Below are 23574 nucleotides of genomic sequence, written 5' to 3' on the forward strand. Positions count from 1 at the left end.
AAATCTTCACTTACCTTTGCTGATCTTCGTCGGAATGCACTCCCAGGACTCCCACTTCCACAAGAAATGTTTGTTTTGTTCGGTAATGTCCATCATTTATGTCCAAATAGCTATTTGGTAGCGTGTTTGGTAAACAAATCCAAAGTCAGAAAGCACGTTCACTAAAAGCTGATGAAATGTCAAAAATTGTCGTAACAGTCAGTAGAAACATGTCAAACGATGTATTGAATCAATCTTTAGAATGTTTTTAACATAAATCTTCAGTAACGTTCCAACCGGAGAATTACATTGAATTCAGATGTGCGATGGAACAGAGCTCCCTCTCATGTGAACGCGCATGGTCAGAGCATGGCCAGGTCATGGTAGACCTGACTATTTCTTCGGCCCCACAACACAGTAGAGGCATCAGACAAGGTTCTACAGACTGTTGACATCTAGTGGAAGCCGTAGGAAGTGCAAACTCATCCATATCCCACTGTGTGTTCTGTAGGGGCTGTGTTGAAAATCGACCAACCTCAGAATTCCCACTTCCTGTTTGGATTTTTTTCTCAGGTTTTTGCCTGCCATATGAGTTCTGTTATACTCACAGACATCATTCAAACAGTTTTAGAAACTTCAGAGTGTTTTCTATCCAATACAAATAATAATATGCATATATTAGCAACTGGGACTGAGGAGCAGGCAGTTTACTATGGGCACCTCTGTGCACCTTTCTTCCAAGCGACTCAATACTGCCCCTGCAGCCATAAGAAGTTAATCACCACTTCATTAAGTCAGGATTCCTATTTGACTCAGCCATGCCTCCTTGCCTGTCCAACATTTCCTCATCTCCCACCCATTCTAATGTGACTATCCCCGATGCTCCTCCCTCTTTTTCCCCTGCCCCGCTACAAAGTTTTTCCCTGCAGGCAGTCACTGAGTCCGAGGTGCTAAAGGAGCTCCTTAAACTTGACCCCCCAAAAACATCTGGGTCAGATGGTTTAGACCCTTTCTTTTTTAAGGTTGCTTCCCCTATCATCGCCAAGCCTATCTCTGACCTTTTTAATAACCCGTCTCTCCTTTCTGGGAGGTTCCCATTGCTTGGAAGTTCATCCTTTATTTAAAGGGGGAGATCAAGCTGATCCTAACTATTATAGGCCTATTTCTATTTTGCCCTGTTTATCAAAAGTGTTGGAAAAACTTGTCAATAATCAACTGACTGGCTTTCTTGAAGTATATAGTATTCTCTTGGGTATGCAATCTGGTTTTTCACTGCAGTCTTAAAGGTCCTCAATGATGTCACCATTGCCCTTGATTCTAAGCAATATTGTGCTGCTATTTTTATTGACTTGGCCAAGGCTTTTGATACGATAGACCATTCCATTCTTGTGGGCCGGCTAAGGAGTATTGGTGTCTCTGAGGGATCTTTGGCCTGGTTTGCTAACTACCTCTCTCAAAGAGTGCAGTGTATAAAGTCAGAAAATCTGCTGTCTCAGCCACTGCCTGTCACCAAGGGAGTACAGCAAGGCTCGATACTAGGCCCCACACTCTTCTTAATTTACATCAACAACATAGCTCAGGCAGTAGGAAGCGCTCTCATCCATTTATATGCAGATAGTCTTATACTCAGCTGGCCCCTCCCCGGATTTTGTGTTAAATGCTCTACAACAAAGCTTTCTTATTGTTCAACAAGCTTTCTCTACCCTTAACCTTGTTCTGAACACCTCAAAAACAAAGGTAATGTGGTTTGGTAAGAAGAAGTCCCCTCTTCCCACAGGTGTTATTACTACCACTGCGGGTTAAGAGCTTGAGGTAGTCACCTCATACAAGTACTTGGGAGTATGGCTAGACGGTGCACTGTCCTTCTCTCAGCACATATCAAAGCTGCAGGCTAAAGTTAAATCTAGACTTGGTTTCCTCCTTCGTAATCGCTCCTCTTTCACCCCAGCTGCCAAACTAACCCCGATTCCGATGACCATTCTACCCATGCTAGACTACGGAGACATAATTTATAGATCGGCAGGTAAGGGTACCCTCGAGCAGCTAGATGTTCTTTACCATTCGGCCATCAGATTTGCCACCAATGCTCCTTATAGGACACATCACTGCACTCTATACTACTCTGTAAACTGGTCATCTCTGTATACCTGTCGCAAGACCCACTGGTTGATTCTTATTTACAAAACCCTCTTAGGCCTCACTCCCCCTATCTGAGATACCTACTGCAGCCCTCATCCTCCACATACAACACCCGTGCTGCCAGTCACATTCTGTTAAATGTCCCCAAAGCACACACATCCCTGGGTTTCTCCTCTTTCCAGTTCGCTGGTGCTAGCGACTGGAACGAGCTGCAACAAACACTCAAACTGGACAGTTTTAAGACTCAATATAGGACACTCTTACTATCATGACACAAGGTGAGACCAAGATGCAGACACAGGAGGCAGATGGTTGGAGTCTTAAAATGTTTATTAATCTGAAGGGGTAGGCAAGAGAATGGTCATGTACAGGCAAAAAGGTCAAAACCAGATCAGAGTCCAGGAGGTACAGAGTGGCAGACAGGCTCGTGGTCAAGACAGGCAGGTGGGTACAAAGTCCAGAAACAGGCAAGGATCAAAACCGGGAGGACTATAAAAAGGAGAATGCAAAAAGCAGGAGAACTGGGAAAAATGCTGGTTGACTTGGAAACATACAAGACGAACTGGCACAGAGAGACAGGAAACACAGGGATAAATACACTGGGGAAAAGCAGCGACAACTGGAGGGGGTGGAGACAATCACAAGGACATGTGAAACAGATCAGGGCATGACACTTACTGACAGTTGTCGCTGCTTTGTGTGATGTATTGTTGTCTCTACCTTCTTGACCTTTGTGCTGTTGACTGTGCCCAATAACGTTTGTACCATGTTTTGTGCTGGTACCATGTTGTGTTGCTACCATGTTGTTGCTATGTTGCGACCATGTTGTGTTGTCAGGTGTTGTTGCCTTGCTATGTTGTTGTCTTAGGTCTCTCTCTATCTAGTGTTGTCTCTCTTTTTGTGATGTGTGTTTTGTCCTATATTTATATTGTATTTATATATTTTTTAATCCCAGGCCCCCATCCCCGCAGGAGGCCTTTTGCCTTTTGGTAGTATAATGAATGCGCTTGGAGTCGGAAAGCAAGTTCAGGGAGTGAGTGTTTTAATAAATAAAATAAAGTAAATAAAAAACAAGAAACACAAACAATGGACAGACATGACACTGGAACAGAAACTATAACGCCTGGGGAAAGAACCGAAGGGAGTGACATATACTGTATATGTAAGGTAATCAGGGAGGTGATGGAGTCCAGGTGAGTCTGTTGACGCGCAGGTGCGTATAAAGATGGTGACAGGTGTGCGCACACCTGACCTAGAGGCCGGAGAGGGAGCACACGTGATAGGTAGGCCGTCATTGTAAATAAGAATTTGTTCTTAACTGACTTGCCTAATTAAATAAAGGTTAAATAAAAATCAAAATAAATAAAAAAGAAACCTCTTCCCACTCGATGACTGTTTAAATGAGCCTGTATCAGTGGCGCTCAGTGCCGACTAACTTCTCTAGGATATGTGGGACGCTAACGTTCCACTTGGCCAAAATCAAGAAAAAATGTAGCGTGCAAAATTCTAATATATTACTATAAAAATCAATCTTTCATGAAATCACACATGAAAGACACCAATTTAAAGCTACACATGTTGTGAATCCAGCCAACATGTCTGATTTCAAAAAGGATTTACGGGGAAAGCACACCAAACAATTATGTTAGCTCAGTACATAGCCACAGAAAAACACAGCCATTTTCCCAGCAAAATATAGTAGTAACAAAAAGCAGAAAATAGATAAAATGAATCACTAACCTTTGATGATCTTCATCAGATGACACTCATAGGACATCATGTTACACAATACATTTATGTTTTGTTCGATAATGTGCATATTTATATCCACAAATCTCGGATTACATTGGCGCCATGTTCAGAAATGCCTCCAAAATATCCGGAGTAATTACAGAGAGCCACGTCAAATAACAGAAATACTCATCATAAACTTTGATGAAAGATACATGTTTTACATAGAATTAAAGATACACCTGTTCTTAATGCAACCGCTGTGTCAGATTTAAAAATAACTTTACGTAAAAAGCACACCATGCAATAATCTGAGACGGCGCTCAGATTTAACAACATTTCTCCGCCATGTTGGAGTCAACAGAAATACGAAATTACATCATAAATATTCCCTTACCTTTGATTATCTTCATCAGAATGCAGTGCCAGGAATCCTACTTCCACATTAAATCGTTGTTTTGTTCGATAATGTCCATTACTTATGTCCAATTAGCTAATTTTGCTAGCATATGTAGTACACATGTCCAAACGCTCGCGCAGATGCAGGCAAACGTCGGACGAAAACTTCAAAAAGTTATATTACAAGTCGAATAAACTGGTAAAACTTAGTAGAGACTCAATCTTCAGGATGTCGTTATCATATATATCAAATAACGTTCCAACCGGAGCATTCTTTTCAGTCTCTATAAGTAATGGAACGCATGGCGATATCATGAGGAAAGTGCATGACCAAGACCTGGCACTCTGCAGGACCACTGACTCAAACACTTCCCATCCGGTCCCACAACACAGCATAAGCTTCATTCCACATTCTACTGACTGTTGACATCTAGTAGAAGGCGTAGGTAGTGCAAACAGATCCATATATTACAAGGAATTGAATAGGCGATGACTTTAACATCGACCACTCTCAGAATTCTCACTTCCTGTTTGGATTTTTTCTCAGGTTTTTGCCTGCCATATGAGTTCTGTTATACTCACAGACATCATTCAAACAGTTTTGGAAACTTCAGAGTGTTTTCTATCCAATAGTAATAATAATATGCATATATTAGCATCTGGGACAGAGTAGGAGGCAGTTCACTATGGGCACGCAATTCATCCAAAAGTGAAAATGCTGCCCCCTATATCAAAGAAGTTAAAATGAGGGTAGACCATTTTATTTTTCTTTATGAGCATGGCCTTATTTCTATTACAGCATATTGGATGACTGTCATTCATATTCCATTCACCCAGTTCAATGTAACAGCAATAGGTTTAGGCTACTACAAAGTTTACAACGTAGGTGCACCCAGGTCGAGAGAATTTTTAAGTGACAGACAGTGACACATGGACAGACAGTGACACATTCAATCCCGCCTTACACACTCTTGCCTGCATCTAGCTGATATAGGGTGTAGTCATTAGTCCAACAGTTGCAAACGAGAGTTTGTATTGGACAAATTCAGGTATGCTAATCCCCGTTTTGTTCCATTTGCTTCCATTTAAGAAACATTTTTCAGCAGAATCGGCGGAATGAATACACCTCTGATCACACGTAAACACAGTTCACTTTCATAGCAGCAACGTTGTATTCCTTCTCGCATCTCCTCCTCTCACCTTTTCCCTTCGCTTACGTGCGCAAAACATCAGCTGTATGTGACCAGGCGAAAAAACCCTTCCAAGCCAAACCATATCATAACTGCTACACACAACCTACATCGTTTTCACCATATTAGCTAAGGTAACATTATAGTCAACATAGCTAATAGAACTGACGCGTTAGTAAACCCGCTACAATCATGAAGTAACGTTACAGTGTAAGCAGTTCAACAGTTACACCGGCGGGTCCCAGTGCCAATAAATTTGTAAAACCAAAAGCTTACCTTGACTTGGAAGAGTTCCAGTGTTGTGTTGGATAGTTATAGCCAGCTAGCTAATATGGCATCCCTCTGTTTGAGCAGGTTGTTTAAGTAGGCTAAACTAGCTAGCTTCATTTGCTAGCTAGGTAAGTGAAGCTGAAAGTAAAAAAATATGACGATCTCTCTCTTGCTTCTCCTTTATTTTGGAAGAAATTAATTTGTTAGAAACTGTTCAAGTATTGTCTTTCTCTCTCTTTGAGTCAATTACTCACCAACGTTTTATGCACTGAAGTGCTAGCTAGCTGTAGCTTATGCTTTCAGTACTAGATTCATTCTCTGATCCTTTGATTGGGTGGACAACATGTCACCTCATGCTGCAAGAGCTCTGATAAGTTGGAGGAGGTCCTCTGAAAGTTGTAATAATTCCTGTGTTAGTCCATGGAAGGGGGTGAGAACCATGAGCCTCCAAGGTTTTGCATTGAAGTCAATGTACCCAGCGGAGGACAGAAACTAGCTGTCTTCCAGCAACACCATGTTGCTACCCTACAGAGTACTGTAGACCTTCATTGCTAAATAGTGTGTTTTAATAAATGTTTTGGTGACAGTGATTATATTTAGAATAGTTTTATCTGAAAAGGATATTTTAATTTTCTTGAAATTCACCGAGGAGGATGTCCCTCCCCTTCCTATTCTGAGGAGCTGTATGTAGGTAGCCAGCCAGTCAGGGCAGATAAGGAGAGGGGTCAGATAAGGAGAGGGGTCTTGGCTGGGGCTTGGGCTTGGGCTAGGCTGGGGCTGGGCTGAGGTTGGGGTGAGGTGGGGTTGAGGTATGTGTGTGGAAGTATGTTATGGGATTAGTGGTTTTTGGCCCTGGGGAGTCTGGGCCCTGGGTTGAGAGGAGTTTGGGTTGGGGCTGTGGGAAAGGCTGGTGTGTTGGCCAGGCCAAGTCCAGGCTGGAGCCTGCTGCTGTTGGCTCCAGATCCGTACAGGGCTGCCTCTGTCAATGTGGCTGATGCTGTAGGCTAATGAATGCTTTTGTCCTAAGGGATTGCTTGAACCTCAAGTGGGTGTCACACAAGACACAGTTATGAGTTATTATGAGTAATTTGCCCGTTAAAAGGTCATGTTCATTGATATTTAAAGTGGTATCCACTACATTTGATCGATCTTGTCCTGTGAGTATGCCCTGTGAGTATATTTGTCCTGTGAGTAACATTTGGCATTTTTGTGTATATCTCAATATTTGTGTTTTAATTTATATGATTAAGTTTTGATTCAGGATGTACATACAATATGTGTATGTGTATGTCTGTACACATTGTTTGGGTAGAGGTGGAGAGGGGCTGGAGACTAGACCGTTTTGGTCACACAGGAGGGTTAGGTCTAGGCACCACTTGGAAATTAGAAATTAGCCTGGTGCTGAACTGTGTGTGTATGCAGGTTTTTTTCTGGGCCAAAAAGGAGCTGACAGTGGGCATGTCAGGGGGTGTGGCAGTGGGCGCGGCTGAATTTTAGAGACAATTTTAGAGGAGCTGAGACAAATCTTTGCACTTTTAAAACAAATTTACTGCAATTCTACGTATTCTGCCATGGTGCTGAGAGAAAATGTTGCCATTTTAAAGCAAATTTTCTGCCATACTAAGCACTTTGCCATGGCTAATGCTGTGTTATTTTGCTTTACACTGTTTGGCTTGCCCAAGGATTTCAAATGGTAGAAAAATCCCTGTTTTGCAAGACACATAGACCCACTCTCACACACAGACACACACGCACGCACACACGCACGCACACACACACACACACACACACACACGCACGCACGCACGCACGCACGCACGCACGCACGCACGCACGCACGCACACACGCACGCACACATGCCAGACACCACAGGCGCCACCCATTGTTTGCGTGTGTGTCTTGCAAGGCTCTGTACAGGCGCTCTGCAAGAAACAAACACACATGCAAGAGCACACACTATTTGCTTGGATTTGGCGGGTAGGCAGGGGTGGAAAGATTCTGTTAGGAATATGTTTTAATAAACACTGAAAAAGCAGGCACAGAGAGGGCTTTAGGGGGATATGTGTGGTTTTGTGTTGAGATAGGTATCCATCCAGAGAGGCTTTCAACTGGTGAGCTGGCAGAGGGTTCTGTGGTTGATGGTTAATGGGGAAAGAGGGGAGTAGGAGGGTGACATCTGGAGGGGAAGGAGGGGGTAAGTAGGGTTGTGGATAGGAGTCAGGACCTGAGGCAGTTGGCATCCCCATGACCTATAGGAGCAGAGTTAGTGGGTCTCACCTATCACCCATTTACCCCCCTCCCTATATCACTCCATAATGACCCTATGGAAACATGTATCCCTGTATCCGCCCCCCCCCACTTACCCTTACCTTCCCAACATGATTTTACATATCTATGGATCTGAAAAAGTCCTTGTAGGTAGGAAGAGTGTTTAACTCCTGGCTGGGATTGATATTTGTCTAGAATTAAAACAGGATTATGGGAGCACCTGGCCTCCATCAGGAGAGCACAGTGTACAGAGGCGGATCAGAGGAGGTGCTAGGCCACTCATTACACCCCCATATGTATACACTAAGCACCTTTAATGGGCACATGCCAGGGGTCTCTCACCCCACACACCAGGGGCAGAACAGGCTTAAACTACAGGAGAATATGGCTGATGTCCCTGTGTGGTTCATTAGCGCTAGGCTAACCTTTATAAGAGTGAAGGCTGTAAGGGACAGCTGGAGACACAGGGGTTCTTCATCATCATCACGCACGCACACACACACACACACACACGCACACATGCTAGACACCACAGGCACCACTCACTGTTTGTGTGTGTGTCTTGCAAGGCTCTGTGCAGACACTCTGCAAGAAACAAACACACATGCAAGAGCACACATTGTTAGCTTGGATTTGGCGGGTAGGCAGGGGTGGAAAGATTCTGTTAGGAAGGAAAAAAATCATAAACACTAAAAAAGCAGGCACAGAGAGGGCTTTAGGGGGATATGTGTGGTTTTGTGTTGAGATAGGTATCCATCCAGAGAGGCTTTCAACTGGTGAGCTGGCAGAGGGTTCTGTGGTTGATGGTTAATGGGGAAAGAGGGGAGTAGGAGGGTGACATCTGGAGGGGAAGGAGGGGGTAAGTGGGGTTGTGGATAGGAGTCAGGACCTGAGGCAGTTGGCATCCCCATGACCTATAGGAGCAGAGTTAGTGGGTCTCACCTATCACCCATTTACCCCCCTCCCTTGTAGACTTGTTTGTAGACTTGTTTACGTGTTGCTGTGCGGTTTGTTGCTAACCTTACTTTGCTACCTGGCAACTTTACGGTTTTTATTTTTTAATTATCGTTTATAATTTTATTTTTTCCCTGCTCTACTTTTTTCATTCAATTTTTTTCACCCCGGAAGCTTTATCTGGACGTGTTTCATCAGGACCCCCACCAGCCGAAGCTAAGTAGTAACATTAACATGATGCCTTCTAATCGCAGTCGCTGTACTCATAATATTACATTTACATTTACATTTAAGTCATTTAGCAGACGCTCTTATCCAGAGCGACTTACAAATTGGTGCATTCACCTTATGATATCCAGTATATACAGGAGAACGAGCACCTTATGGTGAGGATAGCTGTGCTGCAAGCCCAGCTTCAGACGCAATCGTTAGGCAAGAGTAATTTCAGTGTAGGAAAGGATGAAACAGCGTCTGTTCCACCAGTAAGTACAGATAGTAGTATAAATCCCCTCGCACGGTCCCCGCAGCCGGACAACCTTCTCATGGCTTCTGGAGGGAAATGCTGTAGGAATGCTCAACTGGTGTCGCTCATTCAGCCGACAGAAACTTTCAACCGGTTCTCCCCATTAAGCAGCGAGTCAGAGTCAGAGGCCAAGCCTTCTCTGGTCTCTACTCCTCCTGTTACGGGGTCTGAGACGCCGAAGCCTCCCACCATTAGCTCTGACAAATTGAAAACCCTAGTCATTGGCGACTCCATTACCCACAGTATTAGACTTAAAACGAATCATCCAGCGATCATACACTGTTACCAGGGGGCAGGGCTACCGACGTTAAGGCTAATCTGAAGATGGTGCTGGCTAAAGCTACAACTGGCGAGTGTAGAGAGTATAGGGATATTGTTATCCACGTCAGCACCAACGATGTCAGGATGAAACAGTCAGAGGTCACCAAGCGCAACATAGCTTCAGCGTGTAAATCAGCTAGAAGGATGTGTCGGCATCGAGTAATTGTCTCTGGCCCCCTCCCCGTTAGGGGGAGTGATGAGCTCTACAGCAGAGTCTCACAACTCAATCGCTGGTTGAAAACTGTTTTCTGCCCCTCCCAAAAGATACAATTTGTAGATAATTGGCCCTCTTTCTGGGACTCACCCACAAACAGGACTAAGCCTGGCCTGTTGAGGAGTGACGGACTCCATCCTAGCTGGAGGGGTGCTCTCATCTTATCTACGAACATAGACAGGGCTCTAACTCCCCTAGCTCCACAATGCAGGCCAGGCAGCTTGGTAGAGTCTACCACTAGCACAGTCAGTGTAGTCAGCTCAGCTCCCCATTGAGACCGCGTCTGTGCCTCGACCTAGGTTGGGCAAAACTAAACCTGGCGGTGTTCGCCTTAGCAATCTCACTGTAATAAAGACCTCTTCAATTCCTGCCATGTTTGAAAGAGTTTGTGATACCTCACATCTCAAAATAGGGCTACTTAATGTTAGATCCCTCACTTCCAAGGCAGTTATAGTCAATGAACTAATCATAATCTTGATGTGATTGGCCTGACTGAAACATGGCTTAAGCCTGATGAATTTACTGTGTTAAATGAGGCCTCACCTCCTGGTTACACTAGTGACCATATCCCCTGCGCATCCCGCAAAGGCGGAGGTGTTGCTAAAATATACGATAGCAAATTTCAATTTACAAAAACAAAGACGTTTTTATCTTTTGAGCTTCTAGTCATGAAATCTATGCAGTCTACTCAATCACTTTTTATAGCTACTGTTTACAGGCCTCCTGGGCCATATACAGCGTTCCTCACTGAGTTCCCTGAATTCCTATCGGACCTTGTAGTCATGGCAGATAATATTCAAATTTTTTGTGATTTTAATATTCACATGGAAAAGTCCACAGACCCACGCCAAAAGGCTTTCCCAGCCATCACCGACTCAGTGGGTTTTGTCCAACATGTCTCCGGACCTGCTCACTGCCACAGTCATACTCTGGACCTAGTTTTGTCCCGTGGAATAAATGTTGTGGATCTTAATGTTTTTCCTCATAATCCTAGACTATCGGACCACCATTGTATTACGTTTGCAATTGCAGCAAATAATCTGCTCAGACCCCAACCAAGGATCATCAAAAGTCGTGCTATAAATTCTCGGACAACCCAAAGATTCCTTGATGCCCTTCCAGACTCCCTCCACCTACCCAAGGACGTCAGAGTACAAAAATCAGTTAACCACCTAACTGAGGAACTCAATTTAACCTTGCGCAATACCCTAGATGCAGTCGCACCCCTGAAAACAAAAAACATTTGTCATAAGAAACTAGCTCCCTGGTATACAGAAAATATCCGAGCTCTGAAGCAAGCTTCCAGAAAATTGGAACGGAAATGGCGTTACACACAACTGGAAGTCTTCCGACTAGCTTGGAAAGACAGTACTGTGCAGTATCGAAGAGCCCTCACTGCTGCTCGATCATCCTATTTTTCCAACTTAATTGAGGAAAATAAGTACAATCCAAAATGTATTTTTGATACTGTCGCAAAGCTAACTAAAAAGCAGCATTCCCCAAGAGAGGATGGCTTTCACTTCAGCAGTGATAAATTCATGAACTTCTTTGAGGAAAAGATCATGATCATTAGAAAGCAAATTATGGACTCCTCTTTAAATCTGCGTATTCCTCCAAAGCTCAGTTGTTCTGAGTCTGCACAACTCTGCCAGGACCTAGGATCAAGGGAGACACTCACGTTTTTTAGTACTATATCTCTTGACACATTGATGAAAATAATCATGGCCTCTAAACCTTCAAGCTGCATACTGGACCCACTGAAAGAGCTGCTTCCTGTGCTTTGCCCTCCTATGTTGAACATAATAAATGGCTCTCTATCCACCAGATGTGTACCAAACTCACTAAAAGTGGCAGTAATAAAGCCTCTCTTGAAAAAGCCAAACCTTGACCCAGAAAATATAAAAAACTATCGGCCTATATCGAATCTCCCATTCCTCTCAACATTTTTTGAAAAAGCTGTTGCGCAGCAACTCACTGCCTTCCTGAAGACAAACAATGTATACGAAACACTTCAGTCTGGTTTTAGACCCCATCATAGCACTGAGACGGCACTTGTGAAGTTGGTAAATTACCTTCCATTGGCGTCAGACCGAGGCTCTGCATCTGTCCTTGTGCCCTTAGACCTTAGTGCTGCTTTTGATACCATCAATCACCACATTCTTTTGGAGAGATTGGAAACCCAAATTGGTCTACACGGACAAGTTCTGGCCTGGTTTAGATGTTATCTGTCGGAAAGATATCAGTTTGTCTCTGTGGATAGTTTGTTCTATGACAAATCAACTGTAAATTTCGGTGTTCCTCAAGGCTCCGTTTTAGGACCACTATTGTTTTCACTATATATTTTACCTCTTGGTGATATCATTCGGAAACATAATGTTAACTTTCACTGCTATGCGGATGACACACAGCTGTACATTTCAATGAAACATGGTGAAGCCCCAAAATTGCCCTCCCTGGAAGCCTGTATTTCAGACATAAGGAAGTGAATGGCGGCAGATCTTGATGGTTGTACAGTCGTCTCAAATAAAACTGTGAAGGACCTCGGCATTACTTTGGACCCTGATCTCTCTTTTGACGAACATATCAAGACTGTTTCAAGGACAGATTTTTTCCATCTACGTAACATTGCAAATATCTGAAACTTTCTGTCCAAAAATGATGCAGAAAAATTAATCCATGCTTTTGTCACTTCTAGGTTAGACTACTGCAATGTTCTACTTTCCGGCTACCCGGATAAAGCACTAAATAAACTTCAGTTAGTGCTAAACACAGCTGCTAGAATCTTGACTAGAACCAAACATTTTTATCATATTATTCCAGTGCTAGCCTCTCTACACTGGCTTCCTGTTAAGGCAAGGGCTGATTTCAAGGTTTTACTGCTAACCTACAAAGCATTAGATGGGCTTGCTCCTACCTATCTTTCCGATTTGGTCCTGCCGTACATACCTACACATACGCTACGGTCACAAGACGCAAGCCTCCTTACTGTCCCTAGAATTTCTTAGCAAACAGCTGGAGGCAGGGCTTTCTCTTATAGAGCTCCATTTTTATGGAATGGTCTGCCTATCCATGTGAGAGACCCAGACTCGGTCTCAACCTTTAAATCTTTATTGAAGACTCATCTCTTCAGTAGGTCCTATGATTGAGTGTAGTCTGGCCCAGGAGTGTGAAGGTGAACGGAAAGGCACTGGAGCAACGAACCACCCTTGCTGTCTGTGCCTGGCCGGTTCCCCTCTCTCCACTGGGATTCTCTGCCTCTAACCCTATTACAGGGGCTGAGTCACTGGCTTACTGGTGCTCTTCCATGCCGTCCCTAGGAGGGGTGCGTCACTTGAGTGGGTTTAGTCACTGGCGTGATCTTCCTGTCCGGGTGGTTGAAGATATCCCTCTAGTGGTGTGGGGCTGTGCTTTGGCAAAGTGGGTCGGGTTATATCCTGCCTGTTTGGCCCTGTCCGAGGGTATCGTCAGACGGGGCCACAGTGTCTCCTGACCCCTCCTGTCTCAGCCTCCAGTATTTATGCTGCAGTAGTTTATGTGTTTGGGGGCTAGGGTCAGTCTGTTATATCTGGAGTATTTCTCCTGTCTTATCCGGTGTCCTGTGTGAATTTAAGTATGCACTCTCTAATTCTCTCTTTTTCTCTCTTTCTTTCTTTCTCTCTTTCTTTCTCTCTTTCTTTCCTTCTTTCTTTCTTTCTCTCTCTCGGAGGACCTGAGCCCTAGGACCATGCCTCAGGACTACCTGGCCTGATGACTCCTTGCTGTTCCCAGTCCACCTATCCGTGCTGCTGCTCCAGTTTCAACTGTTCTGCCTGTGGCTATGGAACCCTGACCTGTTCACCGGACATGCTACCTATCCCAGACCTGCGGTTTTCAACTCTCTAGAGACAGCAGGAGCGGTAGAGATACTCTGAATGATCAGCTATGAAAAGCCAACTGACATTTACTCCTGAGGTGCTGACCTGTTGCACCCTCGACAACCACTGTGATTATTATTATTTGACCCTGCTGGTCATCTATGAACATTTGAACATCTTGGCCATATTCTGTTATAATCTCCACCAGGCACAGCCAGAAGAGGACTTGCCACCCCTCATAGCCTGGTTCCTCTCTAGGCTTCTTTTTAGGTTCTGGCCTTTCTAGGGAGTTTTTCCTAGCCACTGTGCTGCTACACTTGCATTGCTTGCCGTTTGGGGTTTTAGGCTGGGTTTCTGTACAGCACTTTGTGACATCAGCTGATGTAAGAAGGGCTTTATAAATAAATGTGATTGATTGATTGATCACTACATAATGACCCTATGGAAACTTGTATCCCTGTATCCCCCTCACTTACAGAGGCGGATCAGAGGAGGTGCTAGACCCCTCATTACACCCCCATATTTATACACTAAGCACCTTTAATGGGCGCCTGCCAGTGGTCTCTCACCCTACACACCAGGGGCAGAACAGGCTTAAACTACAGGAGAATATGGCTGATGTCCCTGTGTGGTTCACCTTTATAAGAGTGAAGGCTGTAAGGGACAGCTGGAGACACAGAGGTGCCTCCATCATCATCATCATCACACACACAACAGCTCCCACTTTTTTGTTTGTTTGTGTGACTGTGAGGACTGGAACCCTGAGAAATAGCACACTTACTTACACTGCCATACTTCCTCCTCTCCTCCTCTCTCTTAACCCTGTGCAGTAAACATTGTTCAGCTGCACGTACTTTTCGAAAGGAGCAGTATTGAGGAGTTGGCCACGGAGGGCATAATTGGATTGGACACACAGTATATCGTTGAGGGTTTTCCGAGGGTGGGAATAACGTTACATAGGGGCTATACCCTGTGTTTAGATAGATAGGTACCATGTGGAGTGGATGGCCAGGTGAGGTGGGGGAGAGAGAGAGATTGATAGTTTCCCCCCTCCGTTCATGCGCTTCATAATCCCTCACAGTGGCTGCCATTCAACACTTCAGCAGCAGCATAAACATTTATGTAGGGCCACATTTTTATGTGCACTGTAATTTTGGTTGGGTGCTTGTATATATCCCACATCTGTTGCTGTGGGGTATTGATGTTAGGGACAGTATAGGATGGAATCACAAGCTGTAATGTAAAATTAATAATAATTGTTTGGCAAAAATGTAGATTTTGTACTGCCAGCCCTTGTTATAAGTAACAATCCTTTGTCGGAAGTGCTTACATTATTACGCATATTATTTGTCAATTGTGGAAATAAATTAAGATATATATATATACACTACCATTCAAAAGTTTGTGGTCACTTAGAAATGTCCTTGTTGTTGAAAGAAAAGCAAAAAAAATGTTCATTAAAATAACATCAAATTGATCAGAAATACAGTGTAGACAATGTTAATGTTGTAAAGGACTATTGTAGCTGGAAACGGCAGACTTTCTTTATGGGATATCTACATAGACGTACAGAAGCACATTATCAGCAACCATCACTCCTGTGTTCCAATGGCACGTTTTGTTAGCTAATCCAAGTTTATCATTTTAAAAGGCTAATTGATCATTAGAAAACCCTTTTGCAAGTATGTTAGCACAGATGAAATCTGTTTTGCTGATTAAAGAAGCAATGAAACTGGCCTTCTTTAGACTAGTTGAATATCTGGAGCATCAGCATTTGTGGGTTCGATTACAGGCTCAAAATGGCCAGAAACAAAGAACTTTCTTCTGAAACTTGTCAATCTATTATTTTCTGAGAAATGAAGGCTAAACCATGCGAGAAATTGCCAAGAAACTGAACATCTCATACAACGCTGTGTACTACTCCCTTCACGGAACAGCGCAAACTGTCCCTAACCAGAATAGAGAGAGGAGTGGGAGGCCCCGGTGCACAACTGAGCAAGAGGACAAGTACATTAGAGTGTCTAGTTTGAGAAACAGACGCCTCACAAGTCCTCAACTGGCAGCTTCATTAAATAGTACCCACAAAACACCAGTCTCAAAGTCAACTGTGACTCTGGGATGCTGGCCTTCTAGGCAGAGTTCCTCTGTCCAGTGTCTTATGTTCTTTTGCCTATTTTAATATTTTATTTTTATTGGCCAGTCTGAGATATGGCTTTGTCTTTGCAACTCTGCCTAGAAGGCCAGCATCCCGGAGTCACCTCTTCACTGTTGAATGTATTTCTGATCAATTTGATGTTATTTTAATGGACAAAAAAGTTGCTTTTCTTTCAAAAACAAGGACATTTCTAAGTGACCCCAAACTTTTGAACGGTAGGTTATATATATATATATATATATTTACATTTTACATTTAAGTCATTTAGCAGACGCTCTTATCCAGAGCGACTTACAAATTGGTGCATTCACCTTATGATATCCAGTGGAACAACCACTTTACAATAGTGCATCTAACTCTTTTAAGGGGGGGGGGGGGTTAGAAGGATTACTTTATCCTATCCTAGGTATTCCTTAAAGAGGTGGGGTTTCAGGTGTCTCCGGAAGGTGGTGATTGACTCCGCTGACCTGGCGTCGTGAGGGAGTTTGTTCCACCATTGGGGTGCCAGAGCAGCGAACAGTTTTGACTGGGCTGAGCGGGAACTGTACTTCCTCAGAGGTAGGGAGGCGAGCAGGCCAGAGGTGGATGAACGCAGTGCCCTTGTTTGGGTGTAGGGCCTGATCAGAGCCTGAAGGTACGGAGGTGCCGTTCCCCTCACAGCTCCGTAGGCAAGCACCATGGTCTTGTAGCGGATGCGAGCTTCAACTGGAAGCCAGTGGAGAGAGCGGAGGAGCGGGGTGACGTGAGAGAACTTGGGAAAGTTGAACACCAGACGGGCTGCGGCGTTCTGGATGAGTTGTAGGGGTTTAATGGCACAGGCAGGGAGCCCAGCCAACAGCGAGTTGCAGTAATCCAGACGGGAGATGACAAGTGCCTGGATTAGGACCTGCGCCGCTTCCTGCGTGAGGCAGGGTCGTACTCTGCGAATGTTGTAGAGCATGAACCTACAGGAACGGGTCACCGCCTTGATGTTAGTTGAGAACGACAGGGTGTTGTCCAGGATCACGCCAAGGTTCTTAGCACTCTGGGAGGAGGACACAATGGAGTTGTCAACCGTGATGGCGAGATCATGGAACGGGCAGTCCTTCCCCGGGAGGAAGAGCAGCTCCGTCTTGCCGAGGTTCAGCTTGAGGTGGTGATCCGTCATCCACACTGATATGTCTGCCAGACATGCAGAGATGCGATTCACCACCTGGTTATCAGAGGGGGGAAAGGAGAAGATTAATTGTGTGTCGTCTGCATAGCAATGATAGGAGAGACCATGTGAGGATATGACAGAGCCAAGTGACTTGGTGTATAGCGAGAATAGGAGAGGGCCTAGAACAGAGCCCTGGGGGACACCAGTGGTGAGAGCACGTGGTGCGGAGACAGATTCTCGCCACGCCACCTGGTAGGAGCGACCTGTCAGGTAGGACGCAATCCAAGCGTGGGCCGATGCCCAGCTCGGAGAGGGTGGAGAGGAGGATCTGATGGTTCACAGTATCAAAGGCAGCCGATAGGTCTAGAAGGATGAGAGCAGAGGAGAGAGAGTTAGCTTTAGCAGTGCGGAGCGCCTCCGTGACACAGAGAAGAGCAGTCTCAGTTGAATGACTAGTCTTGAAACCTGACTGATTTGGATCAAGAAGGTCATTCTGAGAGAGATAGCAGGAGAGCTGGCCAAGGACGGCACGTTCAAGAGTTTTGGAGAGAAAAGAAAGAAGGGATACTGGTCTGTAGTTGTTGACATCGGAGGGATCGAGTGTAGGTTTTTTCAGAAGGGGTGCAACTCTTGCTCTCTTGAAGACGGAAGGGACGTAGCCAGCGGTCAAGGATGAGTTGATGAGCGAGGTGAGGTAAGGGAGAAGGTCTCCGGAAATGGTCTGGAGAAGAGAGGAGGGGATAGGGTCAAGCGGGCAGGTTGTTGGGCGGCCGGCCGTCACAAGACGCGAGATTTCATCTGGAGAGAGAGGGGAGAAAGAGGTCAAAGCACAGGGTAGGGCAGTGTGAGCAGAACCAGCGGTGTCGTTTGACTTAGCAAACGAGGATCGGATGTCGTCGACCTTCTTTTCAAAATGGTTGACGAAGTCATCAGCAGAGAGGGAGGAGGGGGGAGGAGGGGGAGGAGGATTCAGGAGGGAGGAGAAGGTGGCAAAGAGCTTCCTAGGGTTAGAGGCAGATGCTTGGAATTTAGAGTGGTAGAAATTGGCTTTAGCAGCAGAGACAGAAGAGGAGAATGTAGAGAGGAGGGAGTGAAAGAATGCCAGGTCCGCAGGGAGGCGAGTTTTCCTCCATTTCCGCTCGGCTGCCCGGAGCCCTGTTCTGTGAGCTCGCAATGAGTCGTCGAGCCACGGAGCAGGAGGGGAGGACCGAGCCGGCCTGGAGGATAGGGGACATAGAGAGTCAAAGGATGCAGAAAGGGAGGAGAGGAGGGTTGAGGAGGCAGAATCAGGAGATAGGTTGGAGAAGGTTTGAGCAGAGGGAAGAGATGATAGGATGGAAGAGGAGAGAGTAGCGGGGGAGAGAGAGCGAAGGTTGGGACGGCGCGATACCATCCGAGTAGGGGCAGTGTGGGAAGTGTTGGATGAGAGCGAGAGGGAAAAGGATACAAGGTAGTGGTCGGAGACTTGGAGGGGAGTTGCAATGAGATTAGTGGAAGAACAGCATCTAGTAAAGATGAGGTCAAGCGTATTGCCTGCCTTGTGAGTAGGGGGGGAAGGTGAGAGGGTGAGGTCAAAAGAGGAGAGGAGTGGAAAGAAGGAGGCAGAGAGGAATGAGTCAAAGGTAGACGTGGGGAGGTTAAAGTCACCCAGAACTGTGAGAGGTGAGCCATCCTCAGGAAAGGAACTTATCAGGGCGTCAAGCTCATTGATGAACTCTCCAAGGGAACCTGGAGGGCGATAATATGAATGAATATATAGTACCAGTCAAACGTTTGGACACACCTACTGTACTCAAGTGCATTTTTTATTTGCTGATGATGTTGACCTGAAACAAGAAAATGTAATAATAATAAAAAATGAAATACCAGTCAAAAGTTAGGGGACACCTACTCATTCAAGGGTTTTTCTTTATTTTTACTATTTTCTACATTATAGAATAATAGTGAAGACATCAAAACTACGAAATAACACATATGTAATCATTTAGTAACCAAAAAAGTGTTAAACAAATCAAAATATATTTTAGATTTGAGATTCTTCAAACGTGCCACCCTTTGACAGCTTTGTACACTCTTGGCATTCTCTCAACCAGCTTCATGAGGTAGTCACCTGGAATGCATTTCAACTTACAGGTGTGCCTTGTTAAAAGTTAATTTGTGGAATTTCTTTCCTTCTTAATGCGTTTGAGCCAATCAGTTGAGTTGTGACCAGGGGAGTAGCCAGAATTTTTGGGGGGGATGGCCTCGAAAAATGTGGATAGGCATTTTTTTGACTTATTTATTAAATTTATTTTGCGATGTGCACCGTATATTACTTCGTAATACAATCGTTTTATACTAGTGCATAGTACTTGGAGCAACCTCGTTACATATACAAATAATTACCTGTCCCAGCATATTAAAATAAGATAGTAACTTTAGACCAGTTGCCAACTTGCCAACAACATAAAACTCATCTTCATGCGCACTTTAATCTTGATGGGAAAACAAGCCTATATTTGATGTTACAATTTATACCACGGCGGGCAGTAGTACTATAAAAAGATACCTTACCTTTAGTAGACGTATCATAAGGCGTGACCTACATCACAAGGCACAGACGGCGAGGCTTTGAGTTGAATATGGTGATGATTTCATCATAATCCAATGTATCTGTCAGTTACCTTTGTTGATTGCCTCTTCAGTTTCTCTGTGCCCTCTGAGTGGAATTTCCTGCTTTGCACACAATTGAACAATGTCTATGACCACTTTAACATGTGCACGGTTTATTTCTATAAAAACCATGTTTGCATCACCGTTTATTTGGTTTAACAGTCCCACGACTTCTAGGCTCATGGGTCGCCTTGTAGGATTCACATTTTTTAAGGGCACTAGCATGTAATTTGCTATTCTCGTGTTTGCAGCAAGCATTTCTTGTGAGTTTCCAGTTTTTAAATCCATCTCGTACAAATCTGAATTCGACATTTGCCCCAGAAAAGTGCCTACAAAACGTACAATAAATTGCATCTTTTGCTTTACTATACTCAATCCACACGAACTGGTCATTCCACCTTGAAGAGAAACAGCGTGATTTGCCATTTATCATACTTGAAGGGAACTTTGCTAGCTTTGGTTGACAGGCTGGTTCATCAACGGCAGACAAATATGTCGTTGGGCCTACTGCGGGTTCACCCCGCCCGCAGCATCAATAACGAGAGGAGACGGTGGGGTAGGCAAGCATGCCTGGCTCAACGTGGCATTGGCGGTTGTGATGGCAATTGCGGTTGTTTCTATCCTGGCGCCACCTGTTAATGTCTCATCAAAGTTTATCCACGTGACGTTGCCAGGTTGTTCAGGTAAACCACCGTATTAATTTAAAATAAATGTAACCAATTGTCGGAAGCTAACTTGATTGTCACGGACTATTTCTTTGTTGCATAGAAAGTAAATCTCACATGCATTTATTTTTAAAATGTAATAAAATAAATAAAAATAAAATAATTTCTGGAACCTTTTGGGGTAGGCCTTATATGAAACTGGCCTACCTGTGGCTACGCCGCTGGTTGTGACAAGGTAAGGGCGGTATACAGAAGATAGCCCTATTCGGTAAAAGACCAAGTCCATACTATGGCAAGAACAGCTCAAATAAGCGAAGAGAAACGACAGTCCATCATTACTTTAAGACATGAAGGTCAGTCAATACGGAAAATGTCAAGAACTTTGAAAGTTTCTTCAAGTGCAGTCGCAAAAACCATGAAGTGTTATGATGAAACGTGGTCTCATGAGGACTGCCACAGGAAATGAAGACCCAGAGGTACCTCTGCTGCAGAGGATAAGTTCATTAGAGTTACCAGTCTCAGAAAATGCAGCCCAAATAAATTCATCACAGAGTTCAAGTAACAGACAGATCTCAACATTAACTGTTCAGAGGAGACTGCATGAATCAGGCCTTCATGGTCAAATTGCTGCAAAGAAACCACTACTAAAGGACACCAATAATAAGAAGAGACTTGCTTGGGCCAAAAGACATGAGCAATGGACATTAGACCGGAAATATGTCCTTTGTCCTGATGAGTCCAAATGTGAGCCGTGTCTTTGTGAGACGCAGAGAAGGTGAATGGATGATCTTCACATGTGTGTTTCCCACCGTGAAGCATGGAGGAGGAGGTATGATGTGTGGGGGTCCTTTGCTGGTGACACTGTCAGTGATTTATCTAGAAATCAAGGCACACCAGCATGGCTACCACAGCATATATACAAATAAAACTGAAATACACATTTACATAAGTATTCAGACCCTTTGCTCAGTACTTTTTTGAAGCACCTTTGGCAGCAATTACAGTTTCGAGTCTTCTTGGGTATGATGCTTGGCAGACCTGTATTTGGGGAGTTTCTCCGATTCTTCTCTGCAGATCCACTCAAGCTCTGTCAGGTTGGATGGGGAGTGTCGCTGCACAGCTATTTTCAGGTCTCTCCAGAGATGTTCGATCGGGTTCAAGTCCGGGCTCTGTCTGGGACACTCAAGGACATTCAGAGACTTGTCCCGAAGCCACTCCTGTGTTGTTTTGGCTCTGTGCTTAGGGTCGTTGTCCTGTTGGAAGGTAAACCTTTTCACCAGTCTGAGCGCCTGAGCGCTCTGGAGCAGGTTTTCATCAAGGATCTCTCTGTACTTTGCTCCGTTCATCTTTCCCTCGATCCTGACAAGTCTCCCAGTCCCTGCCGCTGAAAAACATCCCCAAAGCATGATGCTGCCACCACCATGCTCCACCGTAGGGATGGTTCCAGGTTTCCTCCAGACGTGAAGCTTGGCATTCAATCTTGGTTTATCAGACCGGAAAATCTTGTTTCTCATGGTATGTGAGTCTTTAGGTGCCTTTTCGCAAACTTCAAGAGGGCTGTCATGTGCCTTTTACTGAGGAGTGGCTTCTGTCTGGCCACTCTAACATAAAGGTCTGATTTGTGGAGTGCTGCGGAGATGGTTGTCCTTCTGGAAGGTTCTCCCATCTCCACAGAGTAACTTTGGAGCTCTGTCAGAGTGACCATCGGATTCTTAGTCACTTCCCTGACCAAAGCCCTTCTCCCCTGATTGCTCAGTTTTGACAGGAAGCCACTAGAAGAGTCTTGGTGGTTCCAAACTTCTTCCATTTAAGATTGATGGAGACCATTGTGTTCTTCGGGACCTTCCATGCTGCAGACATTTTTTGGTACCCTTCCCCAGATCTGTGCCTCGACACAATCCTGTATCGGAGTTCTATGGACCTCATGGCTTGGTTTTGCTCTGACATTTAATCCGTTTTAGAATAAGGATGTAACATAACAAAATGTGTAAAAAGTAAAGGGGTCTGAATACTTTTCAGAATGTTTTTCCAACAGTCTTGAAGGAGTTCCCACATATGCTGAGCACTTGTTGGCTGCTTTTCCTTCACTCTGCGGTCCAACTCATCCCAAACCATCTCAATTTGGTTAAGGTCAGGGTATTGTGGAGGCCAGGTCATCTGATGCAGTGCTCCATGACTCCTCTTCTCCTCCTGGAGGTGTGTTGTGTCATTGTCCTGTTGAAAAACAAAGGATAGTACCACTAAGCGCAAACCAGATGGGATGGAGTATCGCTGCAGAATGCTGTGGTAGCCATGCTGGTTAAGTGTGCCTTGAATTCTAAATAATTCCCTGACAGTGTCACCAGCAAAGCACCATTACACCACCTTCTCCATGCTTCACGGTGAGAACTACACATGCGGAGATCATCCGTTCAACTACTCTGCGTCTCGCATCTACATGGCGGATGGAACCAAAAATCTCAAATTTGCACTCATCAGACCAAAGGACAGATTTCCACCGGTCTAATGTTAATCTCTCATGTTTCTTGGCCCAAGCAAGTCTCTCCTTTTTATTGGTGACCTTTAGAAGTGGTTTCTTTGCAGAAATTCGACCATGAAGGCCCAATTCACACATTCTCCTCTGAACAGTTGATTTTGAGATGTGTCTGTTACTTTTTTCCGAGGCTGGTAATTCTTATGAACGTATCGTCTGCAGCAGAGGTAAATCTGAGTCTACCTTTCCTGTGGTGTTCCTCATGACAGCCAGTTTCATCATAGTTCTTGATTGTTTTTTCGACTGCACTTGAAGAAACTTTGAAAGTTCTTGAAATTTTCAGTATTGACTGACCTTCATGTCTTAAAGTAATGATGGACTGTTGTTTCTCTTTGCTTATTTGAGCTGTTCTTGCCATAGTATGGACTTGGTCTTTAACCAAATAGGGCTATCTCCTTGCTCGCTCACGCTTTTTCAGTTCCGTCCACAAAGTTTCTATAGGATTGAGGTCAGGGCTTTGTGATGGCCACTCCCAATACCTTGACTTTGTTGTCCTTAAGACATTTTGCCACAACTTTGGATGTATGCTTGGGGTCATTGTCCGTTTGAAAGACCCATTTGCGACCAAGCTTTAACTTCTTAACTGAT

This window comes from Salvelinus alpinus, chromosome 17 (genome assembly GCF_045679555.1).
Source record: "Salvelinus alpinus chromosome 17, SLU_Salpinus.1, whole genome shotgun sequence".
Taxonomy (NCBI): domain Eukaryota; kingdom Metazoa; phylum Chordata; class Actinopteri; order Salmoniformes; family Salmonidae; genus Salvelinus; species Salvelinus alpinus.